This window comes from Canis lupus, chromosome 37 (assembly GCF_011100685.1).
Source record: "Canis lupus familiaris isolate Mischka breed German Shepherd chromosome 37, alternate assembly UU_Cfam_GSD_1.0, whole genome shotgun sequence".
Lineage (NCBI taxonomy): Eukaryota > Metazoa > Chordata > Mammalia > Carnivora > Canidae > Canis > Canis lupus.
In genome coordinates this window covers 17,305,190-17,328,725 of record NC_049258.1, presented here as the reverse complement: position 1 = coordinate 17,328,725, position 23,536 = coordinate 17,305,190, and the positions used below count along the sequence as shown (strand labels likewise).

At 36.5% G+C, this 23,536-nt stretch overlaps 1 protein-coding gene across 13 annotated transcripts in view; it reads right to left on the bottom strand.

Moving 5' to 3' along the window:
• Positions 1–23,536, bottom strand: part of MAP2 (microtubule associated protein 2) — a 291,178-nt gene that overhangs the window by 151,017 nt on the left and 116,625 nt on the right. The window contains exons 3-4 of one of the 13 annotated variants that reach the window (XM_038585596.1): positions 15,728–15,903; positions 6,419–6,467 (exon numbers count right to left, since the gene is read on the bottom strand). The exons of the other annotated variants lie outside the window; for them this stretch is intronic. The gene's annotated coding sequence lies outside the window, so the exon portion shown is untranslated. The remainder of the gene's footprint in view (positions 1–6,418; positions 6,468–15,727; positions 15,904–23,536) is intronic. 13 annotated transcript variants of the gene reach the window in all.

Sequence of the window (23,536 nt, the reverse complement as noted above, 5' to 3'; positions counted from 1 at the left end):
AAGGCAAAAGTTTTTGCCCCTTTTGTTCACTAACATCCCCAGGTACTTAGAACTGGGCTTGGCACATAATTGGCACACAATGAATATTCACTGAACTCATGCATGCATGCATGCATGCATGATTAAATTATAACACTAAAACTCACACACAAAGCATGAATTATCTCCTAAAAAAATCTGGCCTGAGTTTTTTTTTTTAATTTATTTATTTATTCACGATAGACACAAAGAGAGAGAGGCAGAGACACAGGCAAAGGGAGAAGCAGGCTCTCTGCAGGAAGCCCCATGTGAGACTCGATCCCAGGACCTCAGGATCACGCCCTGAGCCAAAGGCAGATGCTCAACCCCTGAGCCACACAGGCATCCCTGGCCTGAGTTTAAACAGTTGACAAAATCTTTAGAAATCACCAGTTTCAGAAATCACTTGACAAAACACATGGTATAATTATTTTATTATTTTTGTGTCTTGGTTAACTATAGAACTTGTTAAATATACAAGTTTTAGGCTTTTAATCTATGACACTTTTATAGCCACTCTAAGTGCATCTCTCTTTAAATATTTACAAATAGTTATCTATGTGTTTATTATTTATATTGACAAAAATTCTTCTAGCATTTTTTTTACCTGATTATGAATCCTAGTTATAACCTGCATGTTTATCTTTAGCTTTCCAATCACCTAAAAGTCGATACAAACTGCTTCCTTCCACTATATACAACCAGCCATATTTACAGGAGAAACAGGAAGCCATGGAAGAAAATGATGAGATTTAGTGTTGAGGAATTCTCACTCAATGAAATTTTCATTTAACAGACTGTCAAGCAGAATCATCTTCAGGAGTTATGAATTTCTTGGCCAATCTTCCTGGAAGCAGGAAATGAACCTTTATTTTATTGAATGTCTCTACAGATGGGACTATTACGATTTAATTGAAGAATAAATAACGGCACAAAGTCAAATGCCAAAAAATCAAATGCTACATTGCCTGACATGAGTTCTAAAATCCTGATTTCTTTTTGAAAAATGCTAAAAGGAGTTGTGTTGTTCATTGCTTTCCAAGCTTTCAAGATTGTTATCTCAATATTCTAAACCTTTCTCATTCCTTCAATACTTGGCAACTTCGTAGAATTGGAGTGTTAGCAATTCTTGAGAGACCAGTCCATTTGAATTAGGCAGTCTTTTTATGTCTTTACCTTAACATTAGTATCATAATATTCTGAAAAGGTTTACATTCTACAAGCACTTATAGCATTTTTTTTCAGTGTTAAATATTTCCCGGTCAAATCATAAAACATCTACTGTGATGGTTTAACAAACGCAATGTCACATGTGGAATGATTTTTGAAAACGTATATATTAAAAATTTATTTTGTGAATAGCCAACATCCACATTCCAAAAATTTATGAAATCCAAACTTATTCTCTCCACTGTTTAGGGGGGAAATTTACCCTAATAAATATACATACAGTTTCTTAGTCCCTACCATTCCTCTTTCTCTAGTCCTTTACCAAGGATACACCAGAGACCAGAAGAGAAAATTAGTGATGAAAGTATTTATTTGAACATAATTTAAATAAAACATTCTGAAAGAACAATAAAAACTTTGAATATTTAGAGTAAATCCAATGCTATACCTAAATGAGCACTAAATTTCTAAACCCTCCAAACTGATTAGAATTAGAGAATATAAATTATGACTATCAAACCTCTTGTGTAAGGGAAACTGGAATGGAGAGTGGGAATACTTTTATGTTTCATTCTACCATCAGATTTCTAAGCTAAAAAAGACTAGATGAAAGATGTATTGGTTTTTAAATTAAAAGCAAATATTAAACATGATCCATGTCTATATATGGACATTCCTTCTCAACCGTATTATCAAGTTGGCTAGTAAGAGGTCATGTGGGAAGAATTCTATTTGGTAGTGTTTGAAATTGCATTACATTTATACTGTTATTCTCCATAGTTCGTGGCTTCCCCCCTTTGTTTTTAATAGCAAATACATAAACAAAGAAATAAGAGATATTATCAAATAAGAAATTGTTTAATATTTTGGGGGAAAATTATTTTTTTCCTAGATATTATCCATCTACTGTGACTTACTTTTCAAATGGATTGCCAACACATGCTCTTTGCAGAAGCAGCCATTGTTAAGTATCTGGGCCAACAAATCTATCTGGGAGAGAAATTTCCACATCCCTAAGAACTTAACTTATTTCTTAAACTGCCACACTCTTGTTGTGTATTTTTTTTTCATCCTTTCCCATTCTCCATGCTTTGTTTACCCCTTTCCAACACTTTCTCCTTTTACCCCAAGCTCACGGGGAGCATGGTTAAGAGAACAGGAAAATATTTAGGGAATCACTTAGACAAATTTTTCTCTATCTAAGTCTTTGGTTTCATTTTAGTTGAGGGCAGCCTTGATGTGTTTTACAGCATTTTCTTTCTACAATATCTGGTAGATTATTTTTATACTGGTGCACCATAAATCATTTGTCTCTTGGGTATTGACTCAGGGAAAAAAATGGAATTGGAAATGGGGAGAAAAACATATAGCTATTGCGGTCATTGTACACAATACTACAGCATGGCATTTACTTATTTCGAACTCAGTAGAACTAAGGAAATAAACACAAGGGAATAGAATGCCCAGCCTACAGATTCCTTCTGCTGAGACACCTGTGAGCACACTGATGCCACATTAGAAAAAAACAGGTGGTACCTTAATGACAGGTTTTTCTAGATGGCAATGGTTGATCATAACTCTCTTATAATTTGTATTTTAATTTGGAAGTGCTCAGTAGGATTGATTGATTGGCTGACGATAGAAGGGGAAGTAAAGCCTGCGTTAAGTGCATAAAGAATGCAAAAAAGGAAACCTTTGAGAAATTGGCAGTCAGCGCATTCCATTAAAAGCCAAATGCAATGAAAGAGAAACTTATTTTACAACAGGGAAAAACTTTGGAAAGGGGGTGGTGGTGAAGGGAATGGAAGTTGATACAATAGCATAGAAATGCTAACAATGACCCAGGGCCATTTGTGCCTCATCTGAAGAAAAAAAGTAAATAAAAACTGGTGGCATGTGCTAGGAAGGTTAAGACACTCAAATCAGAAGGAAAAGTAAGAATACGGGAGAAGGGTAGAGGAGAGTTGAAAGATGAAGAGCTTTGTAAGCAAACAGGGTTTCATTTATAAATCAGTGAGCCAGTCCGACAGGTGAGGCGGGCTGAGGCACTTGAAAGGTCTTATTCAGTGGCTGGCATTACTGAATGCCCAGCTGGGTCCGGACAAGAGTAGTTTTAAACAGGGACATTGTTCTAAAGAAATCTTAAGTTTCATGTGCCCTCCAATGCAGCCTTATAAATCTTGAACAGCATCAATATTCACCAACCACCTGCAATCAGCATCACTCCAGAATCTGCTGGACACAGCAAATCCTTGACAGGGAATATTTTAATTCGGGTGGCTGGCGTGCTACTCAGGACTTACATGTATTGATGATATGCAAATTGGTTCAGTTCAGAAGCTATCCTATCAATAGCATAAATTAAGTGTATCCTATCATGAGGATAATCTTGGAAAGAGAGAATGTCACACTCAATATGCCTATGGTCTAGAGGTGAACAGTCAGCAGTCTCTGAGTGAGGGAGAGTAAAAAAACAAAAGAGTATTTCATCACTATTGACTGGCTGGCTGCATTCTTCTTTAGGTTAAATGCTTCATTACTTACATAAAATATCTTTGCCCAGAAAAACTTTATTTTTAACATCTGTGCAACGAGAGAAGAAATTCAAAGAGCATTTTGATCAAGAGTCCCTGATACCTCACAGAAGCAAACAACGACCAAAAACAATCTTAAATTGTGACCTTTGTGTTAACATTGCCTATTTCATTGAAAATGATGACCTCTAGCATTAGGGCGCCTGTTTTGTACCAGAGAGAATGGATTTGTGACTTTCTCTTACACATTCTAGGTATGTTAAGAGCTAAAGTGCCCAGAGAGAACGATCACAAGATCGTATGATAAATATAAGAAAACGAAAACAGCTTTGTTGTTAGGATACATTACCTAGGACTAATTTTCTTTTTAAGAATTTATAAATCACAGCTGGAAATAGATGGTTAAAGGTAATTCAGGTATAACTCATTCTACAATGCAATTTAAAGATACTTTCCATTGAATTTGCAATTCCTTCCTATACATATTATTTAGCCAGCTTGTTAGAACACCATCAACAAAGAATAACTTTTAAAGTTAATGGATTTAATAACAGATAAAGGGAAATGGTGAGAGTATTCTTTTTTTAAAAAAATTTTATTTATTTATTCATGATAGACACAGAGAGAAAGAGGCAGAGACACGGGCAGAGGGAGAAGCAGGCTCCATGCCCGGAGCCCGACGCGGGACTCGATCCCGGGACTCCAGGATCACGCCCTGGGCCAAAGGAGGCGCCAAACCGTTGAGTCACCCAGGGATCCCCCTGGTGAGAGTATTCTTGAAGCCTGATTACAAGTGAACTGGTCAAGTGGTGAACCTGTGTGAGGTGGTTGACCTCATTGTTTATGATGTCACAGAGTTGAGAACTGAGGTCCTCACACTGGGGGGGCGGGGGTAGAGTCAAAGGAGGTAGACGAGTCCTGGAGTTCTGCACAGTTGTTAGAAGCTTTGGAATAAGTGAACAAACAACAGTACTGAATGAAAAAGGCATAAAGGCATAAACAGAACGACATCTCTACCAAGACAGCTAGGCATCAAGCATGTTGCAGTGAGGGTATATCGGGGAGGCAAATGGAAGTTGAGATCAGAGATAAAAAGAAAAATTTTAAATAGTGTGAATAAAGAAAAGGAATTTTTCTATTCTGATGATTATGTGCCCCCCAAAATGAAAATCATGAAGAACTCAATTCTTTGCACCTGTGGTTCAGAACACCACCACCGCCACTACCACCATTTCCATCACCACCACCATCTCCACGAACAACAAAAGGTCGTGAAACCTTGAGATTATGAAGTGAGGTTATGAAGTGTGATCCTGCCATTACTCCTCCCAGTACCGTCTATGGGGCAGGGACTGTGACAGTGGAGAACATGGCCATGGCTCCCACAATTTTTGTCTGGACTTCATAGAGCTGTGCTAAAATGTAGGGTTTCACCATTGTGTGTCGATTCATAAGTCTAGAGGTGGCCCAACAATCCACTGTGTATTTGTGTAACACCTCAGGTGATTCTGGTGCCACTGGTTCATAGAATATATTTTGAAAATATATTTCAAAGGGAAAGGAAGGGAAGGGAAGGGAAGGGAAGGGAAGGGAAGGGAAGGGAAGGGAAGGGAAGGGAAGGGAAGGGAAGGGAAGGGGAAAAAAAAAGAGATATTGTTTGTTTATCAAATGCAAAGTTATTTGTCTCTTGTGCCAAACCAATAGGGGTTCCAATAAAGGGGTGCAGTGGTCAAACTATGTGTGAATATGAATTTGTGCCAAGAACAAGTATAGTGAATTACCACAATGTCTTCCATAATTAAAAATTCTGTTGAAATCTTTTAAAAATATTTTTAAAGAACATAATTTTGTTTCCTTTTTTTTAAGATTTTATTTATTTATTTGACAGAGAAAGAAAGAGCACAAGAAGGCAGAGCAGCAGGCAGAAGGAGAGGGAGAAGCAGACTCCCCACTGAGCAGGGAGCTCAACACTGGGCTCAATCCCAGGAGCCCAGGACCCCAGGATCATGACCTGAGCCGAAGTCAGATGCTTAACCAACTGAGCCACCTAGGCGCCTCTGTTTCCTTTTATTATTCTATTCATTTTTCCCTTCTTAATATTCCTTCTTCATTTGCTACAATCAGTAATAAGAGGTAATATCCAGAAAAAAATACTGGTTTAATCAAGGACATTTTAAGATTAACTCTTTTGTTTCACATTGATTGTTAAGGGCCAAATGAAGACAAAAAGAGGATTCCAAGATTGTACTTATATACTTTAAATAAAATCTACAAATATTGCTCATAAAATTATAATTCTGCCTTCACCATTCTTGTCATATTACTATCAACTAATGCAAGTTTTGTACTAGATGTTTGTGCCCCAGAAAATAGCTTACTCTTTCAACTGCAAAGTAACCATAGGTGAGACATCTGTTTATGTCAGATGAAAGTACATTACCTTACCGTTCATAGGGCTTTACCTTGATTAGAAAATCTCTATCAAGAATTTGGGGACAGCACAGCCAGCTCCTACAACGGGGTATTCCCCCTAAGTACGTTAACATGAACATGGTGTGCAGAGCTTTGGACTGATTTCAGAGCTTGAGAATTCCAGGACCACTGGAATTTAGTTTAGGAAAAGCCAAAGGATTCTACTATGATCTAGGCAACTACTCTAGGATGGGATAGAGAGGACAGGGAGCAGATGTCCTTACCCCAAATTGGGTTCAGATGGCCTCTGAAAGGTCTTGTTCTCGTGTGTCTCTACAGATAATAATAAGAAACTTTTATCAGGGCTTTACTAAGGACTAGTCATTTTTTTGAGCATTTATTTATATCAACTTATTTAATCTTCACAGCAATTTTGAGGTAGTTATTGTTATGCCCATGTTATAAATTAGAAAACCAAAATTCAGGTAGGCTAAACTATTGGATATGAACTCAATTCATATATGGCAGCAGAAATGCTTTTAAAACTACATTCTAAAACAAAACAAAACAATAACAGCAAATTGCCCTCCATTCTATTCCTCTGTATTCCCATCCATTGTGTGTGTAACATAAACTGTTCCTAGAAGGGAGATGGTTACAGACCTTGGAAAGGCTAATGTTTGGCATCCCCATCCTCTAGTTGGAAATTTTGACAATGAGTCCACATCAATAATATGCATAATATGGATAATCTGATACCCAGGGACCACTGGAAATCCAAAAAGCAATTTCAGTAACATATTCATTAGTCTTTTAATTTTCTAAGATGCATAAGTAGCTGTTAAAGATTCCATTTTTTAAATGACACCTGTTCAATTTGTAAAAGCTATCTTATATTTTAAGGTTAGTCAAAAAGTCAAGAAATAAAGAGCTCTGTGGGGTTTTTTTGTTTGTTTTGGTTTTGCTTTGTTTTTGTTTTTTTGAGCTTTGTGTTTTGGATTAGAGCCAGTCAGTGTAGAATCACCATTGGTCTTCTAAGGCAGTAGTTTCAGTTGTTTGGTGTTTCATGTAGCTGCTGTTTGCATCACCTGTCTTTTAAGCTGGAAACACCACTTTGCATAGTACTCTTGTGATTCATATACTCTAGCTGAAAGTGGAAAATGATATTTTATTCTTTTAAAGTATAAGATGCAGGCAGCCCAGGTGGCTAGGTGGTTTAGCGCTGCCTTCAGCCCAGAGTCTGATCCTGGAGACCCAGGATCGAGTCCCACGTCGGGCTCCCTGTGTGGAGCCTGCTTCTCCCTCTGCCTGTGTCTTTACCTCTCTCTCTGTGTCTCTCATGAATATATAAATAAAATCTTAAAAAAAAAAAAATAAAAAAATAAAGTATAAGATCCAGGGGAAACAAATTATTAGTACTTGGAGCCTTGGACATTATGATAAACTTCAAAATATTATCTCCAGAATTACATTTGTTAACTGATTTAGAGTTAAAGCATACTTTCTTAAAAATACTTCTGGTCAGTAAGCAAAATTACTTTATATTTTCATTTTGGAAAGTTCATTGCAGCTTTGTTAATTTGGGGGACCATATGATCATTTGTCAAGATACTAGAATGCAAAAATTTCCTTAATTTTCCTGATTTTATACTTCAATTGTATCTTGTAATAGTAATTATCAAACCAAATAACATTCCTTAATTTATATAATGGTTGGCCCCACCAGAGTTAGCCACTTGAGGATAAGTACCAAATTATATTTTTGTATCCATAGCATCTAGTACAGTGCCGGCCACAGTGGGAACTTTGTCAGTGTGTCTTATATGGAGTTGGTGGACCTCGGTAATGAGAGGCATTAAAAGACTAAAAATAATACAGCCATAAGAAAGGAAGTTAAATAAATTAATAACAAAATAAAGGCAGGAAAGTAATTTGAAGATTGAGTGTTTGATCGATTTGTTGACTGGATTACTTTAAAATTTTCAAATATTGATAAGAAGTGATAATATTTTTTAATATTTCTCTTTTGACATGTAAATAATAACAATAAGAGCTGGTGTTTGTTGGGTGCTGAGTGTTTGCCTACATTATACTAAGCACTTTGCACATAAAATAGGACCTTATATGGAAGGTCCTTTTATTACTTCTATTTTATAGGTAAGAAGTTGAGACAGAGAGGTTAATTAACTCACCCAAGGACAAACTGCTAGTAAACTGAAGAACTTTCATGAACTAGACAATCTGGTATGAGATTCTCCAAGAGCCTAAAATCTTTCTGCATATTTTTGAGTTCTTTATAGCAGTAGTCCATTCTATTCAGTATTGGAAAATGATGAATTTTTGAAACAGCCAAAAGCAGAGCACTACCAAACCCAATCACCTTCTTTGCTTGGCCCAGCCTGCCTAAACACATAGACATTCAACATCCTTTCTCTGAATTAAAAAAAAAAAAAAACACAAACAGAAAACTAAAGGCTATTCCAATATAGAGCATACAATCACATGCCTTTTGTTCCTCTTCATTTTTAGCCTGGCTTCCTATGAGAAAAGGACTTATAAAACCACTGGGTCTCTATAGTGTGTCTTCCTAATTCCATCCTTATCCCTTCCTTTACCACCACAGTCCTGGCAGTTAAGAAGAAAAGAACTGCTGTTTCTTGGACATCTGTACTATTTTGCTTTCCTTCCAGAGAATTAATGAGATGCTAAGCATCACCTGTTTACCAGTCTCTGCCCTCTGTCCAATTTATCATAATCTATAGTCTCACAGGGGACTGTCATTAAAAATAGCTTTAATTTGAGAGTATAAAGAGATATAGTACAAGCAGAAAAGCCTGGAAATTAAACCAAATGATATTCCTACTGTGAATCTTAACAGTGAAATTCTACAGACAACTAGGTATGCCTTTTACTTATAATAAAGTCTCAGGAAATAAAACCCTCAACAATCAGTTTGTCCACAAAGAAACTAAAAAATGCCACAACACTAACTTCTTACAGGTGACATAGATGATACTATCCCTGGGGAATATCAAAGAAGCTATATATTTGCAATATTATTGTCAATCAGAGAAAGACAATTATCATATGATCTTACTCATATGTGGAATTTAAGAAACAAGATAGAGGATCATGGGGAAGAGAAGAAAAATATAAAACAAGATGAAATCAGAGAGGGGGACAAACCATAAGAGAGTCTTAATCATAGGAAACAAACAGGGTCGCTGGAGGGGAGATGGGTGAGGAGATGAAGTAACTGGGTGATGGTCATCAAGGAGGGCATGTGATATAATGAGCACTGGGTGTTATATAAGACTGATAAATCACTGACTTCTACTTCTGAAACTAATAATACGCTATGTTAATAAATTGAATTTAAATTAAAAAAACTAAAAAATAAATAAGTAAATAATAAAAAATCCAGAATTCTTTAAATTACAGTTCTTTCAGAACCTGCTAAAGAAAGGTAAAAACAGAAATCATACATTTATATTTCATCATTTTTCAAATGACTGCTTCATTTAAAAAAATTACAATTGATCCACAAAATAAAATGTCATATGTGTTTCTATCTGAAATAGTAAAAGACAAAGCAACTTGGGGAAAAAGTGGACTGTGGTCCATGGTCTTTTCTTCTGTTTTATATACTCTCTTAGAAGTGTGAGACAAGGATTCACATTGTATCTGACAAAGCTGGCTTATTTTTCTCCTCCCTCGTCACACATGTCCTTAATCTCTTAACACAGAGAGATTCGGGGTGCTGCTATTTAGCATTGCTCCCAATAAGCTGTATGCTCATCAAGGACACTATGAACAAGCATGACAGTTATAGAGCTTTCTTTTGTACTAAGTACTCTCACACTAATTACTTCATTTTGTCCTGAAAGCAATGACATCCTAGTCTTGTTTTCTAAATATCATTTTTTACTAAAAGGAACCAGAATTTCTTGCAATAAAGGGGCTAGCTAGCCCAGGTCTGCAGCTGGGAAAGTACAAAGAGTTTTTAGACATCTTGTTGTGTCAGAAAGCACAGAACTGCTGAAGGATTAATGAGGCTTGTCAAAAGGACATCACTGCTGTCTCAGAGGGAGTCCCAGGGGCTAGATTTGAGTTAATTTAGGCATCAAATATAATAATGATGGCCCTAAGATTATAAGACATCGAATCAAAGAAAATCCATGAGTCTATGGAGATCGTCTAACAAGAGAGGGGGCACCAGATGGAGGAAGGGAGGAAGGAAGAAGGCAGAAAGAGAAAGAAAGGCAGGAGAAAAAGGGAATCCTAGGGAAGCAGGGGAGTGGTGAAAAAGTCTTTTTTTAGAAAAGAATGCTAGTTATGAAGAGCAAAAAGAATATTTTTTTTTCAAATTACCATCATATCCCCAATATATGAGACAAAGGTAAGAATCATGAATGCACACTAAACTACTGGGTGAAACGTCGTTAGGAAACAGATATTTCCATGGCCTCAAAGTATCGCCCACAGTTTCCTTCTTCATTACAGAGGGAGAAAGGTATTTTTATAATTAATTGCTAGGAAGTCTCAGTATCACCTATTTCCCCCTGAAATATGTACTGTAAACCCAATCATGAGGAAGCAAACAAAAAACTCATTCCACAAGTCACCTGGCCTGAAATTTCCAGAAATATTAATGTCATGAAAGGAAAAAGAAGGTGAGGGCTCTCAATTCCATTAAAGGAAACTAAAGAAACATGGCAACCTTAATTGCCTCCTTGGATTAAAAAAAAAAAAAAGGCAATAAAGGGCATTTTGGAAACAACAAAAACAAACAACAAAAAAAAATTTTTTTTAAAGATTTTATTTATTCATGAGAGACACACAGAGAGACAAAGAGACAGAGACAGAGACAGACAGACAGAGACACAGGCAGAGGGAGAAGCAGGCTCCATGCAGGGAGCCCGATGTGGGACTCAATCCCGGGTCTCCAGGATCATGCCCTGGGCTGAAGGTGGCACTAAACTGCTGAGCCACCCGGGCTGCCCAACAAGAGGAAATCTGAATATGGATGATAGAGTAATGAACAAATGTTCAGTTACTGAACAAATGTTAAATTTCTTTGGCTTTGATAATGGTATTGTGGTTATGAGAACGTCTGGTCATAACATGTTAATTAGTGAATCTACTAAAGAATACACAAATTAATTGTACTATTCTTTCAACTTTCCTGTAGCTGTAAAATTGTTCAAACTTAAAGATTGGGGAATAAAGACACTGCTTATGTTCCAAAGAGCTCACAATAGATTGGTTAAGAAGGGTATATAAAATTTGTTTTAAGAGTTCACTGTGGTAAGCTCTGCAAGTTTCTCATACCGAGCCATGAGAGTTTAGAGGAGGATGAGCTGGATTCTAACTTCAGGCTCCTGAGGCCATGTTCTAAGCTTCTCCCATTCTCCCACATTGTTCCTAGACTTTCACCTCTATGTCACTTTAACCTCTTATCTTTACCTATCTAATAATGGGAGACCTAATCTAAGCTGAAGAGTACCTGGCTTATTCTTAGTCCCCAGGCCCCTTTACATCCAAGTGGTCTCAAGATGCCAGAACAAGGAACTCATTTTACAGATGACTTTTGGTGTTTATAAACCCATTTGGAAGAAAACTAGGTGAGTCTTCCAGCAATGCTTGAGACTGGAGTTGGATAGTAACTGTACTGGACAAAAGCTTTCATACAAAATTCACTCTTGGGCATGATTATGCTCCATGACTGTGTTAAAATATGGCAGGTTAAACTGAAAGAAAATAATTATTTTCCTGCTATCCACCTTCATATTATCTGTGAAGAATTGGCCAATAGTCTTCTCTTATCAGACAAGTAACAAAAGACTTCATTTTGCCATCAGAGTGGCACTCTGAACTGAAGTTTTAGTACTCTTAATGCGGCCAACATAGTCACATTATGTGAGTGGGTTAAGAAAATCCTGCAAGTCTGTTGTTTGATCCTATTAATTGGAATTAGAAATCATAGGATTCAAGGATTGATGCCAATCTCAACAGTATTTTATTGAATGTATTTTGAATTGATAGTAAATGTGAGATTATAGATTTTTCAAAGTCCACTGGGGTTTATTTACTTGCCAACTAGGTTAATTTCTTTAAATTAAGACTTTATTTTTTTAGAGCAGTTTAGGTTTATAGAAAAAGTGAGGGGAAGATACTGAGATTTCCTATATATTCCTTGCCCCCACACATGCATAGACAGCCTTTCCCATTATCCATATCCTCTACTAGAGCGGTACACTTGTTACAACTGATGCAACTATACTGACATATCACAATGACCCAAAGCCAATAGTTAATATTTTGGTTTACCTCTTATGTTGTACAATCTATGAATTTGGACAAATGTACAATGACATGTGTCCATCATTATGGTATTACACAGAGTATTTTCACTGCCCCCCCCAAAATCGTCTGTGCTCCACCTAGTCATCCCCTCCTCCCTCCAACTCTTTGCTCCCAGTGATCTTTTTACTGCCTCTATAGTTTTGCCCTTTCCAGAATTCATATAGTTGGAATCATACCATATACGCACAGCCTTTTTAGATTGGCTCCGTTTACTTAGTAATACGCATGTAAGTGGAAGTTTCTTCCATTTCTTTTCATGGCCTGACTGCTCATTTGTTTTTAGCACTGAATAAAAATATTCCATTGACTGGGTGTACCACAGTTCATTTATCCTTTCACCTTCTGAAGGACATCTTGGTTGCTTCCAAGTTCGAGTAATTATAAATAAAGCTTCTGTAAACATCCACATGCAAGATTTTGTGTAGACATAGGTTTTCAACTTCTTTGGGCAAATACCAAAAAGTATGATTGCTGTATTGTTTAGTAAGAGTATGTTAAATTTTGTAAGGAACCTTCAAACTGCCTTCCAAATTGGCTGTGCCATTTTGCATTTCCATAAGCAGTGAATGAGGGTTCCTGTTGTTACACATGCTCATCAGTATTTGGTGTTTTCAGTGTTCCAGATTTGGCATTCTAATAAGTATGTAGTGGAATCTCATTGTTTTAATTTGCAGTTCTCTGATGATATATGATAGGGAACATCTTTTCAAATGCTTATTTACCTTATGTATATCTTTTTTTTGGGTAGAATGTCTGTTAAGGTCCTTGCCCATTTATCAATTGTTTTCTTTCTTATTATTGAGTTTTAAGAGTTCTTTTTCTATTTTGGATAACAGTCTTTTATCAAATGTGTCTTTTGAAAATATTTTCTCCAATTGACCTGTCTTACCATTCTCTTGACATTGTCCTTTGCAAAACAGAAGTTTTTAATTTTAATGAAATCCAAGTATTCATTATTTATCTTTCATGGTTCATGCCTTTGGAGGTGCATCTAAAAAAAATCACCACATCCAAGGTCATCAAAGTTTTCCTCTCTGTTATCTTCTAGAAGTTTTACGGTTTTGCATTTCACATTTAGGTCTGTGATAATTTTTGAGTGAATTTTTGTGAAGTGTGTAAAATCTGTGTCTAGATTTTTTTGTTGTTGTTTTTTGCAGATGATGCCCACTTGTTCCAGCACCATTTGTCAAAAAAACTATTTTTGATCCATGATATTGTCTTTGCTTCTTTGTCAAAGATTAGTGACTACATTTGACTACATTTATGTAAATCTATTTCTAGGCTCTCCATTCTGTTATATTGAGCCTTTTGTCTATTCTTTTGCCAACACCACACTGTCTTGATTACCGTAGCTTTATAGTAAGTCTTAAAATTGGGTAGTTTTCGCTTTCCAACTTTGTTCTTCTTCAATATTGTGTTGACTACTCTGGGTCTTTTGTTTCTCCACATAACTCAGAATCAGTTTGTCAATATTTACAAAATAACTTGCTGGGATTTTGATTGGGATTGCACTGAATCTATATACATCAAGCTGGGAAGAACTGACATCTTGACAATATTAAATCTTCCTATCCAAGAACTCTCCATTTATTTAGTTCTCCTTTGATATCTTTGATCAGAGATTATAGTTTTCTTCATACGGATCTCATACATATTTTGTTAGTTTTAAACCTAAGTATTTCTTTTGGGACGCCTGGGTGGCTCAGTGTTGAAGGTCTACCTTCAGCTCAGGGTGTGATTCCAATCTGGGGATCGAGTCCCACATCCAGTTCCCTGTGAGGAGTCTGCTTCTCCCTCTGCCTGTCTCTGCCTTTCTCTGTGTCTTTCATGAATAAATAAAATCTTAAAAAAATAAATAAACCTAAGTATTTCTTTTTTTGTGTGCTAATGTAAATGGTATTGTTTTTAATTTCAAGTTGCAGATGTTCATTGCTGGTATACAGGAAACCAACTGACTTGAATATATTAACCCTGTATCTTGCAACTTTGCTATAATCACTTATTAGTATAGGAGTTTTTTTGTCAATTCTTTTGGATTTTCTACATAGATGATATCATCTGCAAATAAAGACAGTTTTATTTCTACCTTCTCAGTCTGCACACCTTTATTTCCTTGTTTCAGCTTACTGCGTTATCTAGGACTTCCAGTACTATGCTGAAAGGGAGTGGTGGTAGGGGGAATTTATGCCTTTTACCTGATCTTAGTTGGAAAGCTTCAAGTTTATCACCATGAACTACAATGTTAACTGCATGTTTTTTGTAGAGAACCTCAACTACAGTCCCCAACAGTTTCCTTCTTGATCTGAATAATCTATAATTCTAATCTACACATAGAACAACTAACTGTATTTCCTTTAGGGGAACAACCAGTATTATACATATATTCTTATTGTTTTCTTTTGCATTGCCTAATAATTTAAAAAAATCAACACTAGAGGCACAATTTTTTTACATGTGGCTTATAATACATTTACTTTTAAGAATTTTTAGAAGGCAGGTTAGAACAATTATGGATTTAATATGCCAACACAGGCTGCAATCCTTATATGCTGGGTTATCTCTAGCTGAAATACTGTGTTCTATTTTGATTGTTTCTTATACTGTGTGGTTCTCTTTTTTAAGGAACCAAATTATGTTGCTGTGTATGTGCATTTGTGTGTGTGTGTGTGTGTGTGTGTGTGTGAGTGACAGAGAGAGAGAGAAGGAGAGAGATAGGGAGAAAGAGACAGAGAGAAAGGGGTAGAGATATATATCAGGCTGAGATCTGGCACTATTTCTGGTCCCTTTGTTTCTCTCTTAAGCAGTAGAGGGCACAATTGTTGTACTTACTATGTGCCAGACACTGTGCTCTACACTTAACAAAGCTCAGAAAATACAACTTTTCCACACTATTTAGAAATAGAGCATTTCTATGAAAACTCTCATAAGCCAAAATGTCACAAAGCAAAGAAGCTATTACTACTAATTTATATGGAAAATATTTTGAGCAGTCCTAGACCCCCAAAATAACCTCTCTTAGGCTTTTGTGATAACTTAGGATGCATCTTACTAATGAATGCACAAATGAATCTAGACACAGTTCAGATCTCTGGTGGCCTGATGCTGAGATCCTCAGTGGAGTTCCCAAGGAAGAGCTTGGCGGGGGCCACTCTAGCTGCTTGGAGTACATGCTGTCTCTATAAAGGCTTGCTGCAAAACAAACGCTAGATGCTATTTTTGCTTTTCACCTTTTTTGTAAAAGCAAAAATCCTCTTCAGGTTTCTTTTGGTTAGCAAAAACAGGCGCTGATGTGTAGGTCTTCTCATAAAAGTGAAGTGGTGTAACATGAACTTTCAAAAAGCAGAGGATAACTTGCTTACAAATTTAGGAGGCAGGTGCTATACTTATCTCCTTTTCAGAGATACTGAAATAGAAGCACATAAAATTACTCCTAAAACAATAAATAGTAGAACCACAAATCCTAAAAGAAAGAGTGCTTTAAAATAATTCTATATTTCCAATTTCTTTTCAAGTAGAAAATTGAGTTTTCCTAGAATTAGCACCAATAATAAGATACCTAGAACACAACTGCTAAACCTTGTCTGCTCACAATTGATACGTGTTACAAACTGCAGAAGTTGACAATGTGATGAGATTTTGAAATGTATTCTTGAGAGAAGGATGGGAATGGAATATTGGCATTCCCCAGTTTATGAAGAATATTAGATATTACTTGGGTTTCCCAGCTAGCCCACAGAAATCTATTTAACTCATAATGTGGTTGAATCATAGTACAAATCTGAGATGAAAGTGCTTTTGGGGAGTACTATGCCTGGAACACTCTAACAGCTTCACAAAAGTTGAATGGATGACAAAAGAAAGAAACTTGAGTTGTAAACAAAGAAATAAAACTGAGTTTCTGTTTTGACTTTTTGTACTGACAACAAATAGGCATCTTTGTTACTTAAAAAAAAGAGAGAGAACTTTTCCTGTGGTTCTCTATGCTCTCAATATCTAATTTACTTTGCCTCCAGCCCAACCATAAGTTCAAATCTCAACAAAAAAATCTTCTTCAGGTCTTTCCAACCTCTCTGAATTTCCATTATACAAAATTGCTTAGGTCTCAAACTCCATTAAAACTCTCATCCATAGCAAATTCTACCTGGAGTATTAAAAATAAATTAATAATTGAACTGAATGGATGTTTGCTAGCATCTTAGCTTTCTCAGAATACATGCATTTTTTAATATTTACTTATTGATTTTTTTAGTCACCCCTACAACCAATGTGGGGCTCAAACTCAAAATCCCGAGATCAAGAGTCACGTGTTCTCCCGACTGAATCAGCCAGGTGCTCCTATATGCAGTTTTTAAAAGAGAAATCTTTGCTTATCAGATATTTTCTATCAAATAAGCACCCATGGTTGAAATCAAGGCAATAACATAGATTCAAACAAAAACCAGACATAATAGGGCACCAGACTGGCTGTAAGTCAGTTTATTTATTTTTAAATAAAACTTTCAGGGGCAGCCGGGGTGGCTCAGCGGTTTAGCGCCGTCTTCAGCCCAGGGCGTGACCCTGGAGACCCGGGATCGAGTCCCACGTCAGGCTCCCTGCATGGAGCCTGCTTCTCCCTCTGCCTGTGTCTCTGCCTCTCTCTCTCTCTCTGTTTCTCGTGAATAAATACATAAATAAAATATTAAAAAAAAATAAAACTTTTAAAAAACATACAAAATATCATAAAATTCCAAATAATGATGATTACAATGGGTGGAGAGCACCCTCTTGCTATCTTCCTGGACAGATAAATAAAAAAAGTGTGTGTGTGTGTGTGTGTGTGTGTGTGTGTGTACAGACTGACACATTTGCAATTCAATGCCTCCATGAGATTTACCAGGAACACCCAAAGCAAACAGTCCCAATATTCAAACGTAAAATTCATCAAGCAAATATTAAATACATTTTTGGGATTACATATGTGTATATAAAATCAAACACTTATTGCCTGTTTAAATCCAGTGGTCTCAGTTTATGTGTTATTAAAATAAGTCAAAAATTTTAACCCCAGAATATGCTTTTAGACTTTCATTCTTCCTCACTGCTCCTCAGTAGCTTGGTGTGGCAACATATATATTAACTCTCAACAGTACCATGGTTCTTTTTTTTTTTTTTTAGATTTTATTTATTTATTCATGAGAGACACACACAGAGAGGAAGAGAAATAGGCAGAGGGAGAAGCAGGCTCCTCACAGGGAGCCTGGTGTGGGACTTGATCCCAGAACCCCAGGATCACGACCCAAGCCAAAGGCAGTCCTCAACCACTGAGCCACCTGGGTGCCCCAAGGGTTCCATGGTTCTATTTGTCTGAATTATGTATCCTCAAGGGCAGGGAGTGGAGAGGAGCAGGGTATGCAGAGCTAGAATGTAGGACACTTGCAGCCAGTGTAGCGGGCTTAAATTTGGAGGGGTCAATAAGAGCAGAGGACTCCTCCCAGGAGACGACCTGGCCTCCATGGGCTCTCAGTCTGAGGCAAGCCAGGGTCTAGTGGGGAGAGTTTAGGTATAGATACCCAAGAGACCAAATTTTAAATGCTTCATTAGCGACCAGAAATAGATACTGTGGGGAGAGTCAAAGAGCTAAAAGATCACGAACTGAGTCGAACTATGCATTTCTGTCCATGCCTTTGTTCTTGGTACATTCCATAGAAAAACAGGTACCCCGAGGCTATCACCTTGAACACACCCATCTGATCCCAGCTGGATCCAGTTCCTACCTGCTTGCAGGAACCAGTTATGTGCTTTTCCTCCCAACTCTGTGGTCAGGAACATCATGATGGCAGCTCCAAATCCGCCACAGGGAGGAGAGGATTTACACACTCATTCTTCTCCCTCTACCACACTACATCCACTAATTCTACAAACTGGGGCTTGTTTTCCAGCTGCTCCTGCCTTCCCTTTGGGAGCCAACTTGCCAGCACACTACTGACTCTCAAAACTTTGAGATTCTTCCTTCTTTGGACAAAGTCTTACACTTTTTTAGGCAGTGGTAACATTCTCAAATACCTCATTATGGATGAGGACAAATTAAAGTGTTAAGGGCTATTTAAAAAAATAAGAATCATAGAGGCATGAAAAAAGGAAAAATGACTTGAAATGACTTGGGCTTCAAAGGAGTAGTTCCAATTCCTGACACACTACTGTTTGGTGGCCATCTCAATGGCAGTGATGCTCATCTGAGTGGTCACTGACACCTGGACATCATCACACTGTTTATCAAGCCGTTTCCTGAATGTTATCTCATATTTTCTTCAGGAGAAACTTGTAAAGGTGCTGGGTCCAGGAACTGTTCTCCTCCCACACATCCATTCATAAACTCAGACTTCTGGTTTCTGGAGAAAGCAACACCAGGACCTATGTTACATGATTTCCGGTCCAGGATTCTTCTCCCTCTACCACACTACATCCTAGAAATAAATGGGTATTGTTCCTGTTATTCAATGTTTTAACACTGTTTTGTGATGACTCCATGCTCTCAAATAGTGTTTGTTAGATTTTTCAAAAATCCTCCAAGTTAAAATAATTTTCATTTGAGTTAAATTTAAAAGGACTGTAAAAGCAAGCTGGTCCTACGCATAGGATTCTTAAAAGAAGAAAGAGATCATATAGAAAAAGAGCCTGATGGCAATGACACACGTTGTAAAAAAGGTTAGAATTGCTGGACTGCTTTCTTCGCTCCAAATTCTGACGTTATTAAGAGCATAAATTCAACGTTATTTAAATATATTATGTTCTTGGCACTGTGCTAAGTCTGCCTCTAGCCTTAAAGATAGAAATAAATGGAATGGGTGCAGGAAGTTGTTACAAGCAAAGGTTCCAAATGGCCTAGGAGACATTTTTGTTCGTAACAGGCTAGGGCTTGGCAACTTTACAGAAAATTGGAAACAGTAAAAAGAGCTAAGTCTGTCCATAATTAAATCTTACTTTATTCTAAATATTTTTATTTACAGAAGTTCCTATTGGTAAGTTCACAATGGAGAAAAAATAAGAATATATGCTTTTAATAAACAACACGTGTGCACCTTTTTGCCTCAGCAGAAACTTCATGTGCCATGGCTCCATAACAGAAATAATTCATTAGATCCAAAAGTGTACTTACTCACTTAGAGCCATTTAATTTTACCAGCAGCATGGTACACTAAGCAGTATATGGCTCTTGGATGAATCTTAAGTTTAAAATTGAGTTCTGCTATTTGCTAGCTGCAAAGCCTGGGGGAAATTAAGTAGCCTAGACTCAATAAATCTCAACTTCATAAGATCATCATGCGAATACATAATTTGATGTGCCCAGAGTAATAGTACATCCTACCCTCCCAATAAAGTTAGTCCCCTTTCCTTCTTAATAGGCCATACCATACCCTGGTTTCACTAGAAAGGAAATCATTTATGGCTTCCACAGAGAGGGCCTTTCAGTGCATGCAAGCAATAGATGCTTTTTCCACCAGACTGACAATCTTTAAAATTGAAATCCTCACCTAAAAAAAAATCTTAAAAAGAAATAGCGTTATATATTTCACCCACATTAACTGCGCATATGGCAAAATTATCAGAATGTGTTCTAAGAAAAAACAGGTACACCAGAGCTCTTTGGGCTCTGTGCAAGACCATGAGAAGCACATTCCAAACTAAAACACTTTTGAATAATTATGAAATTTACCTTATCAAGTGAATGGAATGGGCTTTCCAGAGTGAATAATGCAGTGTAAGAGAATGCTTCTAAAAGACAACATTTTATGAATGCCACTTTTCAAAGGAAGAAAATAAAAATTGTCAAATGAAGCTGGGAACAGCAAAATAAACACTGAGGAAGGGGTGAACTATTAGGACAGCACCTCTTCTCACCCAGATGATGCTTTCTAACAGATACGCATAGACAATCTATTTTTATCTAATGTTAGGTAAGCTTCTTTATCCCGGCTCTCAGTTTCTCTACTAATAAAAAACAGGATGGACTGTATTTTTTTTTCTACCTAGCCCTTTAACTTTGCACCCAATCAAATCTTTCCTTCCTAGCCCAACAGTTAGCAGTATGGTAACTTGGAATCCTTTATAGGATGTCCTTGATGGTGTTTGAGATTAAACAGCATCGTCATCATACATCTTCTTCTGATTGTGTTTTGCTTTGAACAAAACTGAAATGAAATATGCTATCAGCAGGGATGGAGAAGAATCAAGATGACCTCCTCCATGTGACTAGGAGATCCTACCTACATTAAAACCCCTAATGCAACGTATACACAATTTAGCACTCATGTTGAGGGACCTGAGATGACTAAACTCTAAGAAGTGCTATTACTTAATTATATTCGATCAAACAAGAGTACATTATGAGAACTGTGACTAGTAGGAAGTGTTTCCAGAAATATTTTATCCATGACAAAACTAGCTCTATTCTTGGGTCTTCTGAACACTGCAACTGTTACAGCCTTTAGTTAACCGCAATAACTAATCCTGATTACTTATTAATCATCTAAAAATGGTCTCTGGCAACATTTCCTAAAGGTTGTAGCTATATCTGGTTATCTTTGGCTTGGAACTTAAGAAATACTATCCAAGAGTCTGTTTTAGAGTTATCATCAGGTTCAGACAAAATACCAAATGCAAGAATTAGAATTAGAAAAGTCAAATATTTTTGTGAAAGAAAATATTTGAAAGAAACTTCCAATTTCTTTGAATCTTTTTAATGAACTTTTCTAAGTGGACCTAATAATACATTTTTAACTTAGCATTCATGATATCTCCTATTGAAATTGAGGGTAAACATTACTTCATAAATCATGATATATTTTATTGCTATAATCATAAGCATATGGACTCCCTGCCCATTCACTTTTCCATCAAATAGATGTTATGAACAGCTTCACTGTTTTGAGTATGGTTTGATAGTCTCAGAGGAGAGGGAGACTAGGGATGTTGTTTTTAAATATGGCACTTTGTTAAGTATCTTATTCCAAAAGCAACCACACTTTAAATATTTCTAATGTAAAATACAGAGTTGACTAATTCACTGCTATAGTTTCCATGAGAATTGACAGTAATGGAATGAACAAATTGTTTGCTTTCTTTCTCTAATATCACTCAAAATCTCTTTTAAAAAAATTGGGAAGATCTATAAACAGATGATGTTGGAACTCTCTGTTATAATGAATCAGCATCATTCCCATCATTTGAAGCACAATAAAATCAAAAGTTATTAATATGCAATTAAGATCAACTTGGCTTTGTTCACCACCAGTTGTAAAGATGCATAAAACCTATGGTCCCAGAGGGTCAGAAGGAGAAGCTAAGTAAACTGGCGCTGCTTTTAAAGTGTTTAACAAGGCAGAAACTGGAACGGATGTGCCACAACCCAATATCCATTACTGCAAAGTGACTGCTAAATTTTCTTGTAAAATAGCTATCAGCTGGCCTATTCAGCATCATCCCATTAAAGCTGAAAAGAGCATCCAACTTGTGATTGTTGCCATGAAAATAGCAGGCAGTAGAAAATACAGTAGCTACCAAGAAGAAAACAATATGCTTCAAGAAGTTTTCTGACAGATTTAAATCGACATCAGTCTCTCTGAAGATCTAAGAAATGTCTCTTTAAAAAGTGTTTTTTCTAGACATCTACTATGGTGACTTATTTACCAATAAGCAATATATGTCTAATTTTCCCTTAAAGGTAATTAAAATTGACTTTCATGAATAATAACACAGTTCTAGAGAGGATTTCAATGAACACTTGATTGATTCATGGAGGGTTATGGTACAGTAGGGTAGATGTTACCAGAGTCAACTAACTTTTTTCTGCAGCCAACTGTGAGACTTCTGCTAGTCTGCTCTGGAGAAAAGACTGATTTTTTCATTGGTCAAGGACAGGTGTGCAGATACCATCCATTGTCTATCCAGTAGCAATTTTCCTTGGCCAGTGATTGGTTTGGAACAGGGAAATAACAAATAAAATGGAAAATTTTGGAGAGAGAGAGAGAGAGAGAGAGAGAGAGAGCCTTTTGTCCTAAATCAAAATACAAATCCTCAGGTTAAAAAAGCCTTTACCATTCTTTTTTCTTGCCTGGAATACAAATATAATACCTGAAGGTGTAGCAACCATTTTGTAAGCGTGAGGCAAAAAGTATGACTGAAAAGAAGTCAACATTATCAAGATACAGAAAGATGTAAAAAGATATAAGGACACGAGGTATCTCTTCCCATATTTGCCAAAATATATATATATTTAAATATATATAAAATATATATAATATCCCTATAATACATATAGGATAGGAGATAGAAGGTCTGATGAGTAGCAAAAAGAGAACAAATAAAAAATGCAAAGCCTTCCTAGACAGAATGCTATTTTAATTGTCCCTCCAAGCACTGGTTAATTGTACCTAGATACAAATACAAGATTTGTGGAACTCCTCACTTTCCCTACCAAAGCTGAATGATCTGTCTCCTTGTAGGGCTGCCTTAGAGGTTTTTATTACAATAATGTACATTTAAGCTACTCAGGAAATATTTTCCTACTGATGCTTGGATCCTGAAGTCTGACTTAGTGTGGGATGTTGAATAATTTACATGCGTGGATGAACTGAAGTAATCAGGACATTTTGTGTCCAGATAATAAACAGCAGTCAATTTATTTCTGGTGTTTTATTGAGAAAAAGTACTATATAAAGCTTCACTGTTTGAGGAAAAAAATGGGAAAAGAAGCCTTGTGTTCTTACTTCTTTCCTTTCTTCCATTTAAAGACTATTGCACAATGAATATCATTTTTAGTAAAAAGACTCACTATATTCTAGTATCAAAAATGTGAAAGAATTCTAGCCTTCAAGCACATTTACAAGTTTGTTTCCATGCAACATGAAATCACATTTATTAATAATAATAATGGAAATTATAGAAAAAATTAATCCTTATTTTAACTTCACTGTGCTAAGTGTCTTACATGGATTTCTCATTTAATCCTTATAACATTCTTAGAACCATGATGAGGTCAATGAATGGTTTTATTTTCC